Raw genomic sequence first — 25392 nt, 5'->3', positions numbered from 1 at the left:
TACTCTTGAAAAAAAAGTTTGTAGTTTTAAAAAAAGAAAAAAGAAAAAAAAGTTTGTTCAGAAAAAAGTGATGGCTTCGAAGAGGCCCGATATGGGAGCCGCACCAGTAGCTACGGCCGCGTGCTCCTCCACTAGTGTGCCCTGATCCGCGGTAGGCGCCAAGCGGCAGATTGCACAATATTCTGGTTGGCGGCAGTGCTTGAATTTGCTGCCCGCCAAACGGTGTTAAAATCACGCGCCAACTCCCGGCCCGCGCACTTCTCGAGCCAACTTCCCCTCCCACGCCGCCACCGTCGCCCTCCGCAAGCCGCGTGCGTGACCCTCCCATTCCGGTCGCCGTCCTCTTAGCCACTAGCCTGCTTAAAGCCTAACCGTAGCGCCGGGAAACCAGCACCAAACGAAGCAAGCAACCACCCATGGACACGCCTGTGCCGAAACGGCCTCGCCTCGTGCCGGCACCGGCGCCGGCGCCTCGGACAATCGCCGACATGGCCCCGGAGATCCTCCTCCGCCTCCCTCCGGACGACCCCGCGCGCCTTGTGCGCGCCTCCCTCGTCTGCTGGCGCTGGCGCCACCTCCTCACCGACCCGGCGTACCTCCGCCGCTACCGCGCATTCCATCGAACACCTCCCATGCTCGGCTTCGTCCTCAACCTGAAGCAGCACTACCAAGGCATGGCCCAGCTCGTCCCCACCTCCTCCTTCCGCCCCGCCGCCTCCGATCGCCCCGGCCTGAATGTGCTGGACGCCCGCCACGGCCGCGTGCTCCTCCACACCGCTCAGGGCCAGCGCCTCGTCGTCTGGGACCCCGTCACGGGTGAGGAGTTCAAGATCCCCCGCGTGCCGGCCTACGCGCTCGGCTTCAACGCGGCCGTGCTCTGCGCCGCGGTCGGCTGCGACCACCTCGACTGTCATGGCGGACCCTTCCGTGTCGCCTTCGTGGGATGCGGCGAACGTGGCATCACGTTCGCCTGCACCTACTCGTCGGAGGCCGGTGCCTGGAGCCAGCGAGTTGAGATCGAGCAGCCGGCGTTAGTTGACGGGCGACCGAGCGTCCTTGTGGGGAACACGCTCTACTTCACCTGCGACCCCTACCTCAATTTCAAAATGTTGGGGTACTCTCGGTGATCTGGCCGCCGTCCCAGCACGAGTACTACTCTTGCACCGTCCTCGTGAAAGCGGAGGATGGCAGGCTGGGGTTCGCCGGCGTGCGGAATGGCACACTCTACCTCTGGTCGATGAAGGATGGCGCCGACGGAGAGGTGGAATGGGTGCAGCGCAGAGTTATCCAGCACAAGACGATGCTCCGCACTCGTGGCCTCTCGACGCCACCTGAGGTCGTTGGCTTCGCGGACGGCCACGGACTCATTTTCGTTAGGACAGGCAACACGGTATTCTCCATGGAGCTCAAGTCAGGCCATGTCCGTAAGGTATACACCTGCAGGTCAAGAAACTACGACGTCATCGTTGTTCCCTACATGAGCTTCTGCACTCCAGGTACGTATTGATGCACGTTTGAGAATTATGATGTGTGAATATTTGCAATGCCATATGCTCTGAGCTGGTCTTGCAGTCTTGCTCATAGGCAGGTTGCGCAAGGCTGTAATCTTGTATGCATCTCCTTGCCCCTACTGCCTAGTACTCCCTCCGTAAACTAATATAAAAGCATTTAGAATACTAAAGTAGTGATCTAAACGCTCTTATATTAGTTTACAGAGGGAGTATATGTAATCTTCAGGTTGTTTGTTTGTTTCAGCTTCTCCTTGGAGAACCTGTTTCATTCAAATTTTATCAACAATTCTCGACATTGGCTTAGATATAGTACTTCCTCCGTCCCATAGTATAATACACTAGTGTAAAAAAAAGCTCTTATATTATGGGACGGAGGGAGTAAATCTGAATAATGTTATTATTTTAGATTTCATACCTAACTAGTCGGAATAAAGAGCTACAGCATGGTTATAAGCTTAATCAATTGTATCTTTTCAGATCGTGCTATGGGCAAACTGCCATCGCCATGAGGACCCACTGTTATCCTGTAACAAGGATCTGCTGCCCTTGGCTTGTTGCATAGATGGCGCTCCAAGTGTTTTGCTTCCAAGCTGGACTGTCTAAGTAGTTACCATGGTCAATGTTAGTATGTTTAATTTACAGTGTGGCAGTTGAAACAAGGACAAAAGTTATGTAATCACCGGTCAGTTTAGTATGTTCTCTTTGCAGTTGTGAAGCTTAAGCAAGACAATGATGGTCAATTAGTATTTAGTATTGTATCTTTGAGTAGATTGTGCAAGCTCCTGTGGAATTGATACTGCAGAGTAAGTTACAATGCAGATTTGTTGATCTACTCTCCAGTTGTGACTATAATACTGTCACCGCAAAAGAAAGTGACTATGATACTGGTCATTTTGGCGTACATTTGCTGCTTGTTTGAGTTATTTTAAATAATAACTGATACATGTGCGTTTGTTTAATTTTTCATTCGGAACAAGGTTATCCAAGTAATATTTTTTCAGTTGTTTTGAATCATGGAAATATTTTTTTAGCCGCTTTGAATCATGGAAATATTTTTTTAGCCGCTTTGAATCATGGAAATATTTTTTTCAGCTTTGCTGCACAATATTGCTCTTATCAAATTGTAGAATTTAACAGAGAACTGTGTTAGCCAAATTTAGAGCCAAATACTATGGGAAACATCCATGGGCCAAAGCATGATCATTCTTGATTGTGCCATCATTGAAGTTCCAGTGGCAGCTGGAGGCCCTAGTTGCTTTGTGACTGTGGATTGGCCCCGCCATTGTCGCCGCCTAAATAGGAGGTGAAGGAGGAGCCGCCCTCCCTGTGCTACTGTGGCGTCTAAATCGGACTCCGCGTAAGGGATGAAGGAGGAGCTACCCTCGTCGCCGCGCAACACATTAGGCGGCTTAGACCGGCCGACATCACCGCCGAGACATCTTTCGCGCGACAAGGAGAGGGCACGACCATCACCACCCTGTTGTTGTGAAGGAGCCATCCCTGGGGCTTGCGAACACGTGTGGGCCTCTTGCATTACCTCGACGACGGAGGCGGCAACATGTCATCGCGCAACACCATGACGGAGGCCGAGTCAATGGTGCAGCATGAAGCACCAGGCCGCATTCGCGATGTCAGACATTGCCTCGAACTAGGCCCTTGTTGGCCTTGCATTGGCCTGGGTGGAGGACCTATCTAGAATCATCACAGAGATGTCCACAAGCTGACGGCAGCACCTCAGTGACCAACTTGTCACGATTGGCACGGACGATTCGCTACGTGCCGCCGTTCTCGTCGCACGCAATGGCAAGACGAGGGGCAGGCGAATTGGGGTAACGTCCGTAGTCATGCACGCGACGGCGGAGGAAGTCGAGCGGCCAATTAGGGATGCCGCTGCGCCTACGCGTCCTTCTGTCGCTGGAAGGGCCATGGCGACTCCGACGAAGAAGGTCTCGTCGGCCAGGGAGTCCATGCGTACGAGGTTATCATCCGATACCTCGTTTAGTTTTTTAGGTATTAAACCATTTAGTTGAACATGTTAAATATCGTCCGATTTAATGTAATATGTCCAACTTTGCATGAATTAGGTCCAGTTTGCATGAAATTCGTTCGATTTGCATGAAATTTATCCTTTTAGTTTCATTTTCATCTGAAATGTAGGCTGATGTTTTAGACATGTTGTTGGGTGGCCGGCTCCCATATCCGTCCATGGACCCATAAGGATGCATTCACGAACGGATAGTGCCAATTTACGGGCAGCCTGTTGAAGACAAACTTGGCCACATGGGTCGCATGTCATGTGGCGGTCCGTTGTCATGCATGCTCGGTCCGTCACGTGCATAAACTAGTTGTGCCGGCATGCGACACACTTCGGGTTGTGCCTGGGCTGTAAAGCCAATTCGACATGCCGGCACGACATGATGCACCGAAATCAATCCAAATAGCCCCCAAAACAATCAATTAGATCGAAAAGCACGACCATGCAGGCTAAACGTGTGTCGAGCCAACCTGTTTACTAGAAAGAGGTTGTGCCTGGGTCTAAGGGCATGGCACACGGTCCGACACGACATGGCCGTGTAGAAACCATGTCGTGCCAGGCATGTTTAGCCCTTGGCCGGGCCATGACTAGCCGTCCCCATCTTTTTTTTGACGGGAAATATTTGGAGCTTTATTCAACAAACGAAGCCTCTGCAGGATCTGCAAGAAGGCTAGTTAGAATGATGCTAGGTACAGAGTCAAACCAACATTCTGTTACATCCAATGTGCTTGCATGTCTAGCACACAGGTGAGCAGGGTAGTTGGCTAATCTAGGAATATGTTGAATACAGAAAGACCTAAAACTAGTAGAGTGTTCCAATATTTCGGATAGGATAGGCGCCACAACTGTCCTATCATCATGACGTGAGTTCCAGAGATTAATGACCTCCAAGCAGTCGGATTCCATCACGACTTTCTCGTAGCCCCTGAGCTTTGCAAAAATGGCGCCGTCCCGGATTGCTAGGGCTTCAGAGATGAGGGGGTCAGCAATCCCCTGATAAGGTTTACACCACACAGCTCTAAAAGTGGAGAGGGAACGAGCGATTCCTCCCACCCCTCCTCTTCGAGCTTCCAAAGCAACACTGCCATAAGTGTTTATCTTGATCTCACCCTCCTCGGGTGGCCTCCAACCATGACCCGGAAGCAAACGAGCATGTTCCTTAGGTAGATCAAGCAAAGCTAAAGTATCTCTGGTCATTTTCATGGACTGTATCGGGTCAAGACCACCTTTATCATGATTTGTATTGTTTCGAGAAGTCCATATAGCCCACATGATCGTCACCAACTTGGCTCGATCCGACTCAAAGAACTTGGGATCACAAGTAATGCCCTTTGACCATGTTGTGGGGAATGTAGCATGCAATTTCAAAAAGTTTCCTACAATCACGCAAGATCTATCTAGGAGATGCATAGCAACGAGAGGGGGAGAGTGTGTCTACGTACCCTCGTAGACTGAAAGCGGAAGCATTAGGTTAACGCGGTTGATGTAGTCGAATGTCTTCGCGATCCAACCGATCAAGTACCGAACGTACGACATCTCCGAGTTCAGCACACATGCAGCTCGATGACGTCCCTCAAACTCTTGATCCAGCAAAGTGTCAAGGGAGAGTTTCATCAGCATGATGGCATGGTGATGGTGATGGTGATGTGATCCGCGCAGGGCTTCGCCTAAGCACTACGACGATATGACCGAAGGAGTAAACTATGGAGGGGGGCACCGCACACGGCTAAGAGAACAACTGATGTGCTTTGGGTGCCCCCTGCCCCCGTATATAAAGGAGGAGAGGGAGGAGGCTGGCCATAGGGGGCGCGCCATGGGGGGAGGAACCGACTAGGCTCCTAGTCCTAGTTGCCCCCTTCCTTTATTTTGGAGGGGGAAAAGGGAAGGAGAGGGAGGTGGGGAAGGAAAGGGGGGCCGCGCCCCCTCCCCTTGTCCAATTCGGACAGCCCATGGGGGGGCACCCCTTGCAGGCTCCCCTCTCTCTCCCCTATGGCCCATGTAGGTGTTGGTGAACGTAGCATGCAATTTCAAAAAATTCCTACGATCACGCAAGATCTATCTAGGAGATGCATAGCAACGAGAGGGGGAGAGTGTGTCCACGCACCCTCGTAGACCGAAAGGTTAACGCGGTTGATGTATTCGAACATCTTCGCGATCCAACCGATCAAGTACCGAACGTACGACACCTCCGAGTTTAGCACACGTTCAGCTCGATGACGTCCCTCGAACTCTTGATCCAGCAAAGTGTCGAGGGAGAGTTTCGTCAGCACGACGGCGTGGTGACGGTGATGGTGTTGTGTGATACGCCCATTTTGCATCATGTTTTCTTACTGTTATTTATAATGTTTTTATCCATAATAATGCTTTTTGGAGTAATTCTAATGCCTTTTCTCTCATAATTTGTAAGGAACACACCAAGAGGGAGAATTCCGGCAGCTGGAAATCTGGACCTGTGAAAGCTACGTCAGGCCACCTATTTTGCACAACTCCAAATGAGCTGGAACTTCATGGAGATTTTTTATGGATTATTTAATAAATACTGGAGCCAATAAACACCAGAGGGGGGCCACCAGGTGGGCACAACCCACCTGGACGCGCCAGGCCCCCCAGGCGCGCCCTGGTGGGTTGTGGCCTCCTCGGCCCACCTCCGGTGCCCGTCTTCTGGTATATAGGTCATTTTGACCTAGAAAAAAAATAAGGAGAGGACTTTTGGTACAAAGCGCCGCCGCCTCGAGGCGGAACTTGGGCATGAGCACTTTTGCCCTCCGGCGAAGCGATTCCACCGGAGGAACTTCCCTCCCGGAAGGGGAAATCATCGTCATCATCATCACCAACAACTCTCCCAACTTGGGGAGGGCAATCTCCATCAACATCTTCAACAACACCATTTCCTCTCAAACCCTAGTTCATCTCTTGTGTTCAGTCTTGTTACCGGAACTATAAATTGGTGCTTGTGGGTGACTAGTAGTGTTGATTACATCTTGTAGTTGATTACTATATGGTTTATTTGGTGGAAGATTATATGTTTAGATCCGTTATGCTATTTAATACTCCTCTGATCATGAACATGTTTATCATTTGTGAGTAGTTACTTTTGTTCTTGAGGTCACGGAAGAAGTCATGTTGCAAGTAATCATGTGAACTTGATATGTGTTTGATATTTTGATAGTATGTATGTTGTTATTCCCTTAGTGGTGTCATGTGAACGTCGACTACATGACACTTCACCATATTTGGGCCTAAGGGAATGCATTGTGGAGTAGTAATTAGATGGTGGGTTGCGAGAGTGACAGAAGCTTAAACCCCCGTTTATGCGCTATTTCGTAAGGGACCGATTGGATCCAAAAGTTTAATGCTATGGTTAGAATTTATTCTTAATACTTTCCTCGTAGTTGCGGATGCTTTCGGGAGGGTTAATCATAAGTAGGATGTTTGTTCAAGTAAGAACAGTACCTAAGCACCAGTCCACCCACATATTAAATTATCAAAGTAGAGAACACAAATCAAACCAACATGATGAAAGTGACTAGATATTCCCGTGTATCCTCAAGAATGCTTTGCTTATCATACGAGACCGTTTTGGCCTGTCCTTTGCCTCAAAAGGATTGGGTTACATTGTTGCACTTTTGTTACTATTATCGTTACTTGCTCGCTACAAATTATCTTGCTATCAAACTACTCCGCTACTTACAATTTCAGCACTTGCAAACAATACCTTACCGGAAATTATTTGTCATTTCCTTCTGCTCCTCGTTGGGTTCGACACTCTTACTTATCGAAAAGAGCTACAATTGATCCCCTATACTTGTGGGTCATCAAGGCTATTTTCTGGCATCGTTGCCGGGGAGTGAAGCGCCTTTGGTAAGTGGAATTTGGTAAGAAAACATTTATATAGTGTGCTGAAATTTATTGTCACTTGTTACTTTAGAAAACAATCCTTTGAGGGGTTTGTTCGGGGTATCTTCACCTCGTCTAGAACCACAATTAGCAACCCCTCAACCTACTGCACCTACTGAAAATATTGAATATGAAATTCCTTCGGGTATGATAGAACAACTGCTAGCTAATCCTTATGCAGGAGATGGAACCGAACATCCTGATATGCACTTGATATATGTGGAACAAATTTGTGGATTGTTCAAGCTTGCGGGTTTACCCAGGAAGTGATGAAAAAGGTTCTCCCTTTATCTTTTAAGGGAAAAGCATTGGCATGCTATAGGCTATGTGATGATATTGGATCATGGAATTGGAATCATTTGAAATTGAAGTTCCACCAAATTTTTTATCATATATATATATATATAATTTTTGGCCTCGTGAAGGAGAAATTATCGCTCTAGCTTGGGGGAGGCTTAAGTCAATGTTATATTCATGCCCCAATCATGAGCTCTCAAGAGAAATTATTATCCAGAATTTTTATGCTCGGCTTTCTCGTAATGATCAAACCATGTTTGATACTTCTTGTGCTGGTTCATTTATGAAGAAGACTATTGAATTCTGGTGGGATCTTTTGGAAAGAATTAAACGCAACTCTGAAGATTGGGAACTCGACAAAGGTAAAGAGTCAGGTATTAAACTTAAGTATGATTGTGTTAAATCTTTTATGGATACCGATGCTTTTCAAAAGTTTAGCACTAAATATGGACTTGACTATGAGATAGTAGCCCCCTTTAGTGAATCATTTGCTACTCATGTTGAAATCCCTAAGGAGAAGTGGTTTAAATATCATCCAACCATTAAAGAACCAATACCAGTTAAAGAAGAAACTATACTTTATAATGTTGATCCAGTTGTTCCTTCTGCTTATATTGAGAAACCACCTTTCCCTGTTAGGATTAAGGAACATGCTAAAGTTTCAACTGTGATTAACAAAAGCTATATTAGAACACCTAAACTTGATGAACAAATTAAAGTTGAACCTAGTATTGCTATGGTTAAAGATCTCCTGGAAGAAGATATGGATGGGCATGTTATTTACTTCTGTGAAGAAGCTGCTAGAATTGCTAAACTTGATAAAAGAGATAAACATAGACCTGTTGTTGGCATGCCTGTTATTTCAGTTAAAATAGGAGATCACTGTTATCATGGTTTATGTGACATGGGTGCTAGTGTGAGTGCTATTCCTTACACTTTATATGAAGAAATCATGAAAGACATATCACCTGATAACCCACAAGTATAGGGGATCACAACAGTTTTCAAGGGTAGAGTATTCAACCGAAATTTATTGATTCGACACAAGGGGAGCCAAAGAATATTCTCAAGTATTAGCAGCTGAGTTGTCAATTTAACCACACCTGGAAACTTAATATCTGCAGCAAAGTATTTAGTAGCAAAGTAATATGATAGTAGTGGTAATGATAGCAAAAGTAACGGTAGCAAAAGTAATGTTTTTGGTATTTTGTAGTGATGATAACAATGGCAACAGAAAAGTAAATAAGTGAAGAACAATATATGGAAAGCTCGTAGGTAATGGATCGGTGATGGAGAATTATGCCGGATGTGGTTCATCATGTAACGGTCATAACCTAGGGTGACACAGAACTAGCTCCAATTCATCAATGTAATGTAGGCATGTATTCCGATTATAGTCATACGTGCTTATGGAAAAGAACTTGCATGACATCTTTTGTCCTACCCTCCCGTGGCAGCGGGGTCCTAGCAAAAATTAAGGGATATTAAGGCCTCCTTTTAATAGAGTACCGGACCAAAGCATTAACACATAGTGAATACATGAACTCCTCAAACTACGATCATCACCGGAAGTGGTCCCGATTATTGTCACTTCGGGGTTACCGGATCACAACACATAATATGTGACTATAGACTTGCAAGATAGGACCAAGAACTCTCATATATTGATGAAAACATAATAGGTTCAGATCTGAAATCATGGCACTCGGTGTTGGGGAACGCAGTAATTTCAAAAAATTTCCTACGCACACGCAAGATCATGGTGATGCATAGCAACGAGAGGGGAGAGTGTTGTCTACGTACCCACGCAGACCGACTGCGGAAGCGTTGGCGCAACGTAGAGGAAGTAGTCGTACGTCTTCCCGATCCGACCGATCCAAGCACCGTTACTCCGGCACCTCCGAGTTCTTAGCACACGTACAGCTCGATGACAATCCCCGGGCTCCGATCCAGCAAAGCGTCGGGGAGGAGTTCCGTCAGCACGATGGCGTGGTGACGATCTTGATGTTCTACCGTCGCAGGGCTTCGCCTAAGCACCACTACAATATGATCGAGGTGGAATATGGTGGCAGGGGGCACCGCACACGGCTAAGGAACGATCTCAAGGATCAACTTGTGTGTGTAGAGGTGCCCCCTTGCCCCCGTATATAAAGGATCCAAGGGGGAGGGGGCGACCGGCCAGGAGGAGGGCGCAGGAGGAGTCCTACTCCTACCGGGAGTAGGACTCCCCCCCAATCCTAGTTGGAATAGGATTCCCGAGGGGGAAAGAGAGAGAGGGGGGTCGGCCACCTCTCCTTGTCCTAATAGGACTAGGGGAGGGGGGAGGCGCGCGGCCCACCTTGGGCTGCCCCTTTCTCCTTTCCACTAAAGCCCACTAAGGCCCATATAGCTCCCGGGGGGTTCCGGTAACCTAACGGTACTCCGGTAAAATCTCGATTTCACCCGGAACACTTCCGATATCCAAACATAGGCTTCCAATATATCAATCTTTATGTCTCGACCATTTCGAGACTCCTCGTCATGTCCGTGATCACATCCGGGACTCTGAACTAACTTCGGTACATCAAAATGCATAAACTCATAATAACTGTCATCGTAACGTTAAGCGTGCGGACCCTACGGTTCGAGAACAATGCAGACATGACTAAGACACATCTCCGGTCAATAACCAATAGCGGGACCTGGATGCCCATATTGGCTCCTACATATTCTACGAAGATCTTTATCGGTCAGACCGCATAACAACATACGTTGTTCCCTTTGTCATCGGTATGTTACTTGCCCGAGATTCGATCGTCGGTATCCAATACCTAGTTCAATCTCGTTACCGGCAAGTCTCTTTACTCGTTCTGTAATACATCATCCCGCAACTAACTCATTTAGTTGCAATGCTTGCAAGGCTTAAGTGATGTGCATTACCGAGAGGGCCTAGAGACACCTCTCCGACAATCGGAGTGACAAAACCTAATCTCGAAATACGCCAACCCAACATGTACCTTTGGAGACACCTGTAGTACTCCTTTATAATCACCTAGTTACGTTGTGACGTTTTGTAGTACCCAAAGTGTTCCTCCGGTAAACGGGAGTTGCATAATCTCATAGTTATAGGAACATGTATAAGTCATGAAGAAAGCAATAGCAACATACTAAACGATCGGGTGCTAAGCTAATGGAATGGGTCATGTCAATCAGATCATTCTCTTAATGATGTGATCCCGTTAATCAAATAACAACTCATTGTTCATGGTTAGGAAACATAACCATATTTGATTAACGAGCTAGTCAAGTAGAGGCATACTAGTGACACTTTGTTTGTCTATGTATTCACACATGTATTATGTTTCCGGTTAATACAATTCTAGCATGAATAATAAACATTTATCATGATTATAAGGAAATAAATAATAACTTTATTATTGCCTCTAGGGCATATTTCCTTTAGTCTCCCACTTGCACTAGAGTCAATAATCTAGTTCACATCGCCATGTGATTTAACAGCAATAGTTCACATCACCATGTGATTAACACCCATATTTCACATCGATATGTGATAAATACCCAAAGGGTTTACTAGAGTCAATAATCTAGTTCACATCGCTATGTGATTAACACCCAAAGAGTACTAAGGTGTGATCATGTTTTGCTTGTGAGATAATTTTAGTCAACGGGTCTGTCACATTCAGATCCGTAAGTATTTTGCGAATTTCTATGTCAACAATGCTCTGCACGGAGCTACTCTAGCTTATTGCTCCCACTTTCAATATGTATCTAGATCGAGACTTAGAGTCATCCAGATCTGTGTCAAAACTTGCATCGACATAACTTTTTACGACGAACCTTTTTGTCACCTCCATAATTGAGAAATATTTCCTTATTCCACTAAGGATAATTTTGACCGCTGTCCAGTGATCTACTCTTAGATCACTATTGTACTCCCTTGCTTAACACAGTGTAGGGTATACAATAGATCTGGTACACAGCATGGCATACATTATAGAACCTATGGCTGAGGCATAGGGAATGACTTTCATTCTATTTCTATCTTCTTCCGTGGTCGGGCTTTGAGTCTTACTCAATTTCACACCTTGCAACACAGGCAAGAACTCTTTCTTTGACTGTTCCATTTTGAACTACTTCAAAATCTTGTCAAGGTATGTACTCATTGAAAAAACTTATCAAGCGTCTTGATCTATCTCTATAGATCTTGATGCTCAATATGTAAGCAGCTTTACCGAGGTCTTTCTTTGAAAAAATCCTTTCAAACACTCCTTTATGCTTTGCAGAATAATTCTACATTATTTCCGATCTACAATATGTCATACACATATACTTATCAGAAATGATGTAGTGCTCCCACTCACTTTCTTGTAAATACAGGCTTCACCGCAAGTCTGTATAAAACTTATATGCTTTGATCAACTTATCAAAGCGTATATTCCAACTCCGAGATGCTTGCACCAGTCCATAGATGGATCGCTGGAGCTTGCATATTTTGTTAGCACCTTTAGGATTGACAAAACCTTCTGGTTGTATCATATACAACTCTTCTTTAATAAATCTATTAAGGAATGCAGTTTTGTTTATCCATTTTCTAGGTTTCATAAAATGCGGCAATTGCTAACATGATTCGGACAGACTTAAGTATAGATACGAGTGAGAAAATCTCATCGTAGTCAACACCTTGAACTTGTCGAAAACCTTTTGCGACAATTCTAGCTTTGTAGATAGTAATACTACTATCAGCGTCCGTCTTCCTCTTGAAGATCCATTTATTTTCTATGGCTTGCCGATCATCGGGCAAATCCATCAAAGTCCATACTTTGTTCTCATACATGGATCATATCTTAGATTTCATGGCCTCAAACCATTTCGCGGAATCTGGGCTCATCATCGCTTCCTCATAGTTCGCAAGTTCGTCATGGTCTAGTAACATGACTTCCAGAACAGGATTACCGTACCACTCTGGTGCGGATCTCACTCTGGTTTACCTATGAGATTTGGTAGTAACTTGATCTGAAGTTACATGATCATCATCATTAGCTTCCTCACTAATTGGTGTAGTAGTCACAGGAACAGATTTCTGTGATGAACTACTTTCCAATAAGGGAGCAGGTACAGTTACCTCATCAAGTTCTACTTTCCTCCCACTCACTTCTTTCGAGAGAAACTCCTTCTCTAGAAAAACTCCGAATTTAGCAACAAAAGTCTTGCCTTCGGATTTGTGATAGAAGGTGTACCCAACAGTCTCTTTTGGGTATCCTATGAAGACATATTTCTCCGATTTGGGTTTGAGCTTATTAGGATGAAACTTTTTCATATCACAACCCCAAACTTTAAGAAACGACAACTTTGGTTTCTTGCCAAACCACAGTTCAGATCGTGTCGTCTCAACGGACTTAGATGGTGCCCTATTTAACGTGAATGCAGCTGTCTCTAATGCATAACCCCAAAACGATAGTGGTAGATTGGTAAGAGACATCATAGATCGCACCATATCTAATAAAGTACGGTTATGACATTCGGACACACCATTATGCTGTGGTGTTCCAGGTGGCATGAGTTTGTGAAACTATTCCACATTGTTTTAATTGAAGACCAAACTCGTAACTCAAATATTTTACTTCTGCGATCATATCGTAGAAACTTTCATTTTTGTTACGATGATTCTCCACTTCACTCTGAAATTTCTTTGAACTTTTCAAATGTTTCAGACTTGTGTTTCATTAAGTAGATATACCTATATCTGCTCAAATCATTTGTGAAGGTCAGAAAATAATGATACCCGCCGTGAGCCTTAACACTCATCGGATCTCATACATCAGTATGTATTATTTCCAATAAGTCAGTTGCTCACTCCGGAGAACGGAGTCTTAGTCATCTTGCCCATGAGGCATGGTTCGCAATCATCAAGTGATTCATAATCAAGTGATTCCAAAATCCCATCAGCATGGAGTTTCTTCATGCGCTTTACACCAATATGACCTAAACGGCAGTGCCATAAATAAGTTGCACTATCATTATTAACTTTGCATCTTTTGGTTTCAATATTATGATTATGTGTATCACTACGATCGAGGTCCAACGAACTATTTTCATTGGGTGTGTAACCATATAAGGTTTTATTCATGTAAATAGAACAACAATTTATTCTCTTACTTAAATGAATAACCGTATTACAACAAACATGATCAAATCATATTCTTGCTCAATGCAAACACCAAATAACACTTATTCAGGTTCAACACTAATCCCAAAAGTATAGGGAGTGTGCGATGATGATCATATCAATCTTGGAACCACACACATCGTCACTTCACCCTTAACTAGTCTCTGTTTATTCTGCAACTCCCGTTTCGAGTTACTAATCTTAGCAATTGAACTAGTATCAAATACTGAGGGGTTGCTATAAACACTAGTAAAGTACACATCAATAACATGTATATCAAATATACTTATGTTCACTTTGCCATCCTTCTTATCTGCCAATCACTTGGGGTAGTTCCGCTTCTAGTGACCAGTCCCTTTGCAGTAGAAACACTTAGTCTCAGGCTTAGGACCAGACTTGGGCTTCTTCACTTGAGCAGCAACTTGCTTGTTGTTCTTCTTGAAGTTCCCCTTCTTCCCTCTGCCCTTTTCTTGAAACTAGTGGTCTTGTCTACCATCAACACTTGATGTTTTTCTCGATTTCTACCTTCGTCAATTTCCGCATTACGAAGAGCTTGGGAATCGTTTCCGTTATCCCTTGCATATCATAGTTCATCACGAAGTTCTACTAACTTGGTGATGGTGACTAGAGAATTCTGTCAATCACTATCTTATCTGGAAGATTAACTCCCACTTGATTCAAGCGATTGTAGTACTCAGACAATCTGAGCACATGCTCACTAGTTGAGCGATTCTCCTCCATCTTTTAGCTATAGAACTTGTTGGAGACTTCATATCTCTCAACTCGGGTATTTGCATGAAATATTAACTTCAACTCCTGGAACATCTCATATGCTCCATGACGTTCAAAAACGTCTTTGAAGTCCCGATTCTAAGCCATTAAGCATGGTGCACTAAACTATCAAGTAGTCATCATATTGAGCTAGCCAAACGTTCATAACGTCTGCATCTGCTCCTGCAATAGGTCTGTCACCTAGCGGTGCATCAAGGACATAATTCTTCTGTGCAGCAATGAGGATAAACCTCAGATCACTGATCCAATTCGCATCATTGCTACTAACATCTTTCAACACAATTTTCTCTAGGAACATATCAAAATAAACACAGTGAAGCTACAACGCGAGCTATTGATCTACAACATAATTTGCAAAATACTACCAGGACTAAGTTCATGATAAATTTAAGTTCAATTAATCATATTACTTAAGAACTCCCACTTAGATAGACATCCCTCTAATCCTCTAAGTGATCACGTGATCGAAATCAACTAAACCATGTCCGATCATCACGTGAGATGGAGTAGTTTCATTGGTGAACATCACTATGTTGATCATATCTACTATATGATTCATGCTCGACCTTTCGGTCTCCGTGTTCCGAGGCCATATCTGTATATGCTTGGCTCGTCAAGTATAACCCGAGTATTCCGCGTGTGCAACTGTTTTGCACCCGTTGTATTTGAACGTAGAGCCTATCACACCCGATCATCACGTGATGTGTCAGCACGAAGAACTTTCGCAACGGTGCATACTCAGGGAGAACACTTCTTGATAATTTAGTGAGAGATCATCTTATAATGCTACCGTCAATCAAAGCAAGATAAGATGCATAAAAGATAAACATCACATGCAATCAATATAAGTGATATGATATGGCCATCATCATCTTGTGCCTATGATCTCCATCTCCGAAGCACCGTCATGATCACCATCGTCACCGGCGCGACACCTTGATCTCCATCGTAGCATCGTTGTCGTCTCGCCAATCTTATGCTTCTACGACTATCACTACCGCTTAGTAATAAAGTAAAGCATTACATCGCGATTGCATTGCATACAATAAAGCGACAACCATATGGCTCCTGCCAGTTGCCGATAACTCGGTTACAAAACATGATCATCTCATACAATAAAATTTAGCATCATGTCTTGGCCATATCACATCACAACATGCCCTGCAAAAACAAGTTAGACGTCCTCTACTTTGTTGTTGCAAGTTTTATGTGGCTGCTACGGGCTTAAGTAAGAACCAATCTCACCTACGCATCAAAACCACAACGATAGTTTGTCAAATAGACTCCGTTTTAACCTTCGCAAGGACCGGGCGTAGCCACACTCGGTTCAATTAAAGTTGGAGAGACAGTCGCCCGCAAGCCACCTATGTGCAAAGCACGTCGGGAGAACCGGTCTCGCGTAAGCGTACGCGTAATGTTGGTCCGGGTCGTCTCGTCCAACAATACCGCCGAACCAAAGTATGACATGCTGGTAGGCAGTATGACTTATATCGCCCACAACTCACTTGTGTTCTACTCGTGCATATAACATCAAACCATAAAAACCTAGGCTTGGATGCCACTATTGGGGAACGCAGTAATTTCAAAAAAATTCCTATGTACACGCAAGATCATGGTGATGCATAGCAACGAGAGGGGAGAGTGTTGTCTACGTACCCACGCAGACCGACTGCGGAAGCGTTGACGCAACGTAGAGGAAGTAGTCGTACGTCTTCCCGATCCGACCGATCCAAGCACCGTTACTCCGGCACCTCCGAGTTCTTAGCACACGTACAGCTCGATGACGATCCCCGGGCTCCGATCCAGCAAAGCGTCGGGGAGGAGTTCCGTCAGCACGACGGCGTGGTGACGATCTTGATGTTCTACCGTCGCAGGGCTTCGCCTAAGCACCGCTACAATAGGATCGAGGTGGAATATGGTGGCAGGGGGCACCGCACACGGCTAAGGAACGATCTCAAGGATCAACTTGTGTGTGTAGAGGTGCACCCCTTCCCCTGTATATAAAGGATCCAAGGGGGAGGGGGCGGCCGGCCAGGAGGAGGGCGCAGGAGGAGTCCTACTCCTACCGGGAGTAGGACTCCCCCCCCCAATCCTAGTTGGAATAGGATTCCCCGAGGGGGAAAGAGAGAGAGGGGGGGGCCGGCCACCTCTCCTTGTCCTAATAGGACTAGGGGAGGGGGGAGGCGCGCGGCCCACCTTGGGCTGCCCCTTTCTCCTTTCCACTAAAGCCCACTAAGGCCCATATAGCTCCCGGGGGGTTCCGGTAACCTCCCGGTACTCCGATAAAATCTCGATTTCACCCGGAACACTTCCGATATCCAAACATAGGCTTCCAATATATCAATCTTTATGTCTCGACCATTTCGAGACTCCTCGTCATGTCCGTGATCACATCCGGGACTCCGAACTAACTTCGGTACATCAAAATGCATAAACTCATAATAACTGTCATCGTAACGTTAAGCGTGCGGACCCTACGGTTCGAGAACAATGCAGACATGACTGAGACACATCTCCGGTCAATAACCAATAGCGGGACCTGGATGCCCATATTGGCTCCTACATATTCTACGAAGACCGCATAACAACATACGTTGTTCCCTTTGTCATCGGTATGTTACTTGCCCGAGATTCGATCGTCGGTATCCAATACCTAGTTCAATCTCGTTACCGGCAAGTCTCTTTACTCGTTCTGTAATACATCATCCCGCAACTAACTCATTTAGTTGCAATGCTTGCAAGGCTTAAGTGATGTGCATTACCGAGAGGGCCCAGAGATACCTCTCCGACAATCGGAGTGACAAAACCTAATCTCGAAATACGCCAACCCAACATGTACCTTTGGAGACACCTGTAGTACTCCTTTATAATCACCTAGTTACGTTGTGACGTTTGGTAGTACCCAAAGTGTTCCTCCGGTAAACGGGAGTTGCATAATCTCATAGTTATAGGAACATGTATAAGTCATGAAGAAAGCAATAGCAACATACTAAACGATCGGGTGCTAAGCTAATGGAATGGGTCATGTCAATCAGATCATTCTCTTAATGATGTGATCCCGTTAATCAAATAACAACTCATTGTTCATGGTTAGGAAACATAACCATCTTTGATTAACGAGCTAGTCAAGTAGAGGCATACTAGTGACACTTTGTTTGTCTATGTATTCACACATGTATTATGTTTCCGGTTAATACAATTCTATCATGAATAATAAACATTTATCATGATTATAAGGAAATAAATAATAACTTTATTATTGCCTCTAGGGCATATTTCCTTCACTCGGGCCCTAGTGACAAGCATTAAGTATAGCAAAGTCATAGCAACATCAATCTCAGAACATAGTGGATACTAGGGATCAAACCCTAACAAAACTAACTCGATTACATGATAAATCTCATCCAACCCATCACCGTCCAGCAAGCCTACGATGGAATTACTCACGCACGGCGGTGAGCATCATGAAATTGGTGATGGAGGATGGTTGATGATGACGATGGCGACGAATTCCCCTCTCCAGAGCCCCGAACGGACTCCAGATCAGCCCTCCCGAGAGGTTTTAGGTCTTGGCGGCGGCTCCATATCATAAAACGCGATGAATCCTTCTTATTTATTTTTTCTCCCCGAAAGCAAATATATAGAGTTGGAGTTGAGGTCGGAGGAGCTCCAGGGGGGCCACGAGGTAGGGGAGCGCGCCCAGGGGGCAGGTGCGCCCCCACCCTCGTGGCTAGGGTGTGGGCCCCCTGGTCTTCATCTTTTGCAAGGATTTTTATGATTTCCAAAAAGACGTTCCGTGAAGTTTCAGGTCATTCCGAGAACTTTTGTTTCTGCACATAAATAACACCATGGCAATTCTGCTGAAAACAGCGTTAGTCCGGGTTAGTTCCATTCAAATCATGCAAGTTAGAGTCCAAAACAAGGGCAAAAGTGTTAGGAAAAGTAGATACGACGGAGACGTATCAACTCCCCCAAGCTTAAACCTTTGCTTGTCCTCAAGCAATTCAGTTGACAAACTGAAAGTGATAAAGAAAAACTTTTACAAACTCTGTTTGCTCTTGTTGTTGTAAATACGTAAAGCCAGCATTCAAGTTTTCAGCAAAGATTATGAACTAACCATATTCACAATAATGCTCAGGTCTCATGTTTACTCATATCAATGGCATAATCAACTAGCGAGCAATAATAATAAATCTCGGATGACAACACTTTCTCAAAACAATCATAATATGATATAACAAGATGGTATCTCGCTAGCCCTTTCTGAGACCGCAAAACATAAATGCAGAGCACCTTTAAAGATCAATGACTGACTAGACATTGTAATTCATGGTAACAGAGATCCAGTCAAGTCATACTCAATGTAAACTAACAATAATGAATGCAAATGACAGCGATGCTCTCCAACTGGTGCTTTTTAATAAGAGGATGATGACTCAACATAAAAGTAAATAGATAGGCCCTTTGCAGAGGGAAGCATGGATTTGTAGAGGTGCCAGAGCTCGGTTTTGAAATAGAGATGAATAATATTTTGAGCGCTATACTTTCATTGTCAACATAACAACCAAGAGATGGCGATATCTTCCATGCTACACACATTATAGGCGGTTCCCAAACAGAATGGTAAAGTTTATACTCCCCCTCCACCAACAAGCATCAATCCATGGCTTGCTCGAAACAACAAGTGCCTCCAACTAACAAGAGTCCCAGGGGGAGTTTTGTTTGCAATTATTTTGATTTGATTTGCATAAAGCATGGGAATGGGCATCCCGGTGACCAGCCATTTTCTCATGAGTGAGGAGCGGAGTCCACTCCTCTTGAGAATAACCCGCCTAACATGGAAGATACGGACAACCCTAGTTGATACATGAGCTATTCGAGCATACAAAACAGGATATTTATTTGAAGGTTTAGAGTTTGGCACATACAAATTTACTTGGAACGGCAGGTAGATACCATAATAGGTAGGTATGGTGGACTCATATGGAATAACTTTGGGGTTTATGGGATTGGATGCACAAGCAGTATTCCCGCTTAGTACAGGTGAAGGCTAGAAAAAGATTGGGAATCGACCAGCTAGAGAGCGACAACAGTCATGAACATGCATTAAAATTAATCAACACCGAATGCAAGCATGAGTAGGATATAATCCACCATGAACATAAATATCGTGATGGCTATGTTGATTTTGTTTCAACTACATGCGTGAACATGTGCCAAGTCAAGTCACTTAAATCATTCAGAGGAGGATACCACCCTATCATACCACATCACAACCATTTTAATAGCATGTTGGCACGCAAGGTAAATCATTGTAAGCTCCTAGCTAATCAAGCATGGCACAAGAAACTATGATCTCTAGTTGTCATTGCAAACATGTTTATTCATAATAGGCTGAATCAGGAACGATGAACTAATCATATTTACAAAAACAAGAGAGGTCGAGTTCATACCAGCTTTTCTCATCTCAGTCAGTCCATCATATTGTCATAATTGCCTTTCACTTGCACGACCGAACGATGTGGATAATAATAATAGTGCACGTGCATTGGACTAAGCCGGAATCTGCAAGCATTCAATAAACAGGAGAAGACAAGGCAGTATGGGCTCTTTTGTCAAATCAACAATAATGCATATAAGAGCCACTTCAACAATTTAATTATGGTCTTCTCCTATCGACCCCCAAAGAAAAGAAAAGAAATAAAACTATTTACACGGGAAAGCTCCCAACAAGCAAAAGAAGAACAAGAAATATTTTTGGGTTTTCTTTTTAATTAATACTACAAGCATGGAAATTAAAATTAGATAAAAGCTACAACTATTTTTTTGTTTTTCTTAAGGTTTATTAAACACACGAGAAGAAAGCATAAAAAGGAAATAAACTAGCATGGATGATACAATGAAATGTATGAGCACCGACATCTAGCAATGAGTGTGTGAACATGAATATAATGTCGGTGAGAAATACGTACTCCCCCAAGCTTAGGCTTTTGGCCTAAGTTGGTCTCTGGCCACGGTTGGCCTGGCGGATATCCATAGTAATAGTTGGGGTCATACTGCGATGCAGCAGTCATTGCATCGTGGGCTGCAACTTGGAGGCAAGCTATCTCAGCTCTCCTCTTATACTCTTCCGCCTCCTCTTTGGTTATAAAATATCTCCTTTTTGCCTGAAAGTCAACGAAAGTAGAAGCAGGGAGAGCGACGTGATAGGTGCGTCGTCTGTCAAAGATTAGTCGGTACTGGAGGAACTGATCGTTCCTCTCAACAAACTGGTGACGAACCATAGCCTCATAATCCAAATAAGCAGGGGGCAACTTAATATCATCTTCACGTATGGTTATACCAAGAAAATTAGCTATGCGGGTTGCATAAATTCCACCAAAGAAATCTCCATTAAATCTATTAAGATGCAACCTATGTGCAACAATGGCTCCCAAATTATAAGATTTATCTCCTAACACAGCACTCCTAAGAATACCGAGGTCAGAGACACACATGTGACATGCCTCGTCTTTACCATTCATGCACCTACCTATGAAGAGAGCAAAATAATGTATAGCAGGAAAATGAATGTTCCCTATGGTAGCTTGTGCTATATCTCTAGATTCCCCCACAGTTATACTAGTAAGAAAATCTCTAAATTCAGATTTGCGAGGTTCACTAGCACTACCCCATTGTGGAAGTTTGCAAGCAGTGGTAAAGTCCTCTAAGTCCATAGTATAAGAATTTTCATAAAGATCGAACAGGACAGTTTGAGAATTGCATGAAGATGGAAATTCAAACCTCCTCACAAAGGAACTAGTGAGATAGTGGTACTGACGGCACTTTTCTGCCTCAAAGCTCACAAGATTAGCGTTACGCAAATATGCGTTAAATTCTTCCTTAATTCCTGCTCGATCCATGAAGTCCTCTGACGGCCATTCACAAGGCCGCATTGGGGCGTCCCTTGGTGGTTCATCATTAGCATCACGCATTGCAAGCCTGGGTCCTTGCTTCCTTGAAGAACCACCTTGGTACATTTTCCTAAGCATATTTTTCCTCTGAAAAATTTCTGAAATTTTTAGTAACTTCAAATAAAAGTAAACCAAACTCAACAATATTGATAGCAACTACTCCTACAAGTGCCTAGAGCATATATCATGCATTAGAACTACTTGGAACCATATAAATTTGACATGCAAGCTCAAGAACATGGTCACCTAGGCAGCACAAATTTGCAATGAATAAAGCACTAGAACAAAAACTAATTGGACCAATGGAGGAGTCACATACCAAGGAACAATCACCCAAAGCAGTTTTGTGAGAGGTGCTTTGAGCAAGGAGATCGAAAATCGCAGCAAAATGAGCTAGAACTCGTGCTTGAGATGGATGGTGATTTTTTTGGGAGGAAGAAGAAGTGTGTGGGTGCAGGAATAAGTGGAGGGGAGCCACCGTGGGCCCACGAGGCAGGGGGCGCGCCCAGGGGGTGGGCGCGCCCTGGACCCTCGTGGCCAGGTGCTTGCTCCCCCTGCTGTGTTCTCAGTGCCAGATATTCTCAAATATTCCATAAAAAATCATATTTAAATTTCATGGCATTTGGAGAATTTCATTTTCGGGGTATTTTTATATTGCACAGATAATTCAGAAAACAGACAGAAATTACTATTTTTGCTTTATTTAATATAAATAACAGAAAGTAAAAAGAGGGTACAGAGAGTTGTGTTTTCTAACTTCATCCATCTCATGCTCATCAAAAGGAATCCACTAACAAGGTTGATCAAGTCTTGTTAACAAACTCATTCCGAGTATCATGGAACCGGAGAATTTTCGAATAACACTAGATTACCTCAACAGGGATATGGACATCCCCAACAACAAGAATATTATATTTCCTCTTGACAGTAGGAAGAGGAAATTCAAAACCTCCAAAAATAATCGATGGGATTTCTCCAATAGAATTGATACTGTGAACTTGAGGTTGTTTCCTCGGAAAGTGTACCGTATGCTCATTACCATTAACATGAAAAGTGACATTGCCTTTGGTGCAATCAATAACAGCCCCTGCAGTATTCAAAAAAGGTTTTCCAAGAATAATAGACATACTATCATCCTTGGGAATATCAAGAATAACAAAGTCCGTTAAAATAGTAACGTTTGCAACCACAACAGGCACATCCTCACAAATACCGACATGTATAGCAGTTGATTTATCAGCCATTTGCAAAGATATTTCAGTAGGTGTCAACTTATTCAAATCAAGTCTATGATATAAAGAGAGAGGCATAACACTAACACCGGCTCCAAGATCGCATAAAGCAGTTCTAACATAGTTTCTTTTAATGGAGCAAGGTATAGTTGGTAGTCCGGGATCTCCTAGTTTCTTAGGTATTCCACCTTTAAAAGTATAATTAGCAAGCCTGGTGGAAATTTCAGCTTCCGGTATCTTTCTTTTATTAGTAACAATATCTTTCATATACTTAGCATAAGGATTCATTTTAAGCATATCAGTCAAACGCATACGCAAAAAGATAGGTCTAATCATTTCAGCAAAGCGCTCAAAATCCTCATCATCCTTTTTCTTGGATGGCTTAGGAGGAAAAGGCATGGGTTTCTGAACCCATGGTTCTCTTTATTTACCATGTTTCCTAGCAACAAAGTCTCTCTTATCATAACATTGATTCTTTGATTGTGGGTTATCAAGATCAACAACAGGTTCAATTTCTATATCATTATCATTGCTAGGTTGAGCATCAACATGAACATTATCATTAACATTATCACTAGTTTCATGTTCATTACCATATTGTGTTTCAGCATCAGAAATAGAAATATCATTTGGATTCTCAGGTGTTTCAGTAATGGTTTCACTAGAAGCATGCAAATTCCTATCATTTTTCTTTTTCTTCCTTTTAGAAGGGCTAGGTGCATCTATATTATTTCTCTGAGAATCTTGCTCAATTCTCTTAGGGTGGCCTTCAGGATACAAAGATTCCCAAGTCATTTTACCACCTCTAGTCATAACTCTAACAACATTATCATTATTCTTACTATTCAATTCATTGAGCAAATCATTTTGAGCTTAAGTACTTGTTCTACTTGAGTGGTAACCATAGAAGCATGTTTACCAATAAGTTTACCTTTGACATTAGCCATATAATCACCCAAGTGTTCAAGCATATCACCACTGCGTTTTAATTCTCTACCAAAATAAGCATTGAAGTCTTCTTGCTTAACCATAAATTTATCAAACTCATCTAAGCATGGGCTAGCAAACTTAGTAAATGGGATTTTAGCTTTATCATATCTATAGAGAGAATTTACCTTTACTACTTGTGTCGGGTTATCAAGATCATGTATTTCCTCAATAGGTGATGGATTAAAACTATGCATTTCTTCGACAGGCGGTAAATTAAGACCATGTATTTCTCCAATAGGAGGTAAATTCTTAACATCTTCATCTTTAATACCCTTTTCTTTCATGGATTTCTTTGCCTCTTGCCTATCCTCAGGGCTGAGAAATAGAACACCTCTCTTCTTCGGAGTTGGTTTAGGAATAGGCTCAGGAAGTGTCCAATTATTTTCATTAGTCAACATATTATTCAATAGAATTTCAGCTTCATCTGGTGTTCTTTCCCTGAAAAGAGAACCAGCACAACTATCCAGGTAATCTCTGGAAGCATCGGTTAGTCCATTATAAAAGATATCAAGTATTTCATTTTTCTTAAGAGGATGATCAGGCAAAGCATAAAGTAATTGGAGAAGCCTCCCCCAAGCTTGTGGGAGACTCTCTTCTTCAATTTGCACAAAATTATATATATCCCTTAATGCAGCTTGTTTCTTATGAGCAGGGAAATATTTAGCAGAGAAGTAATAAATCATATCTTGGGGACTACGCACACAACCAGGATCAAGAGAATTAAACCATATCTTAGCATCACCCTTTAATGAGAACGGAAATATTTTAAGGATATAAAAGTAGCGAGTTCTCTCATCATTAGTGAACAGGGTGGCTATATCATTTAATTTAGTAAGATGTGCCACAACAGTTTCAGATTCATAGCCATAAAAAGGATCAGATTCAACCAAAGTAATTATATCAGGATCAACAGAGAATTCATAATCCTTATCAGTAACACAGATAGGTGAAGTAGCAAAAGCAGGGTCAGGTTTCATTCTAGCATTAAGGGATTGTTGCTTCCATTTACCTAATAACCTCTTTAGATCATATCTATCATTGCAAGCTAAAATAGCTCTAGCAGATTCTTCATCCAGAAAATAACCCCCAGAAACAACAAGCAATTCATATTTATTAGGGGGAGAGTCTTCATCATCACTTTCGTCAATATTATCAGTTTCAATAATTTCATTCTCTCTAACCCTAGCAAGTTGTTCATCAAGAAATTCACCAAGTGGCATAGTAGTATCAAGCGTAGAAGTAATTTCATCATAAGTATCATGCATAGCAGAAGTGGCATTATCAATAACATGCGACATATCAGAATGAATAGTAGAAGCAGGTTTAGGTGTCACAAGCTTACTCAAAACAGAAGGTGAGTCAAGTGCAGAGCTAGATGGCAGTTCCTTACCTCCCCTCGTAGTTGAGGGATAAATCTTGGTTTTTGGTTCTCTCAAGTTCTTCATAATGATAAGCAGATATAAATCCCAAGTGACTCAAAGAATAGAGCTATGCTCCCCGGCAACGGTGCCAGAAAATA

At 43.3% G+C, this 25392-nt stretch overlaps 1 pseudogene across 1 annotated transcript; it reads left to right on the top strand.

Moving 5' to 3' along the window:
• The first annotated feature begins 223 nt into the window (after window positions 1-223).
• Window positions 224-2411, top strand: LOC125541574 (uncharacterized; annotated as a pseudogene). Its single transcript, XR_015615109.1, has 2 exons — window positions 224-1496; window positions 1989-2411. The product of XR_015615109.1 is annotated as an uncharacterized LOC125541574 (transcript).
• Window positions 2412-25392: the final 22981 nt, after the last annotated feature.

Source organism: Triticum urartu, chromosome 2A, assembly GCF_056163025.1.
Source record: "Triticum urartu cultivar PI428250 chromosome 2A, HENAU_Tu73, whole genome shotgun sequence".
Taxonomy (NCBI): domain Eukaryota; kingdom Viridiplantae; phylum Streptophyta; class Magnoliopsida; order Poales; family Poaceae; genus Triticum; species Triticum urartu.
The sequence above is the reverse complement of the archived record's forward strand: the minus strand, read 5'-3'. Positions and strand labels throughout refer to the sequence as shown.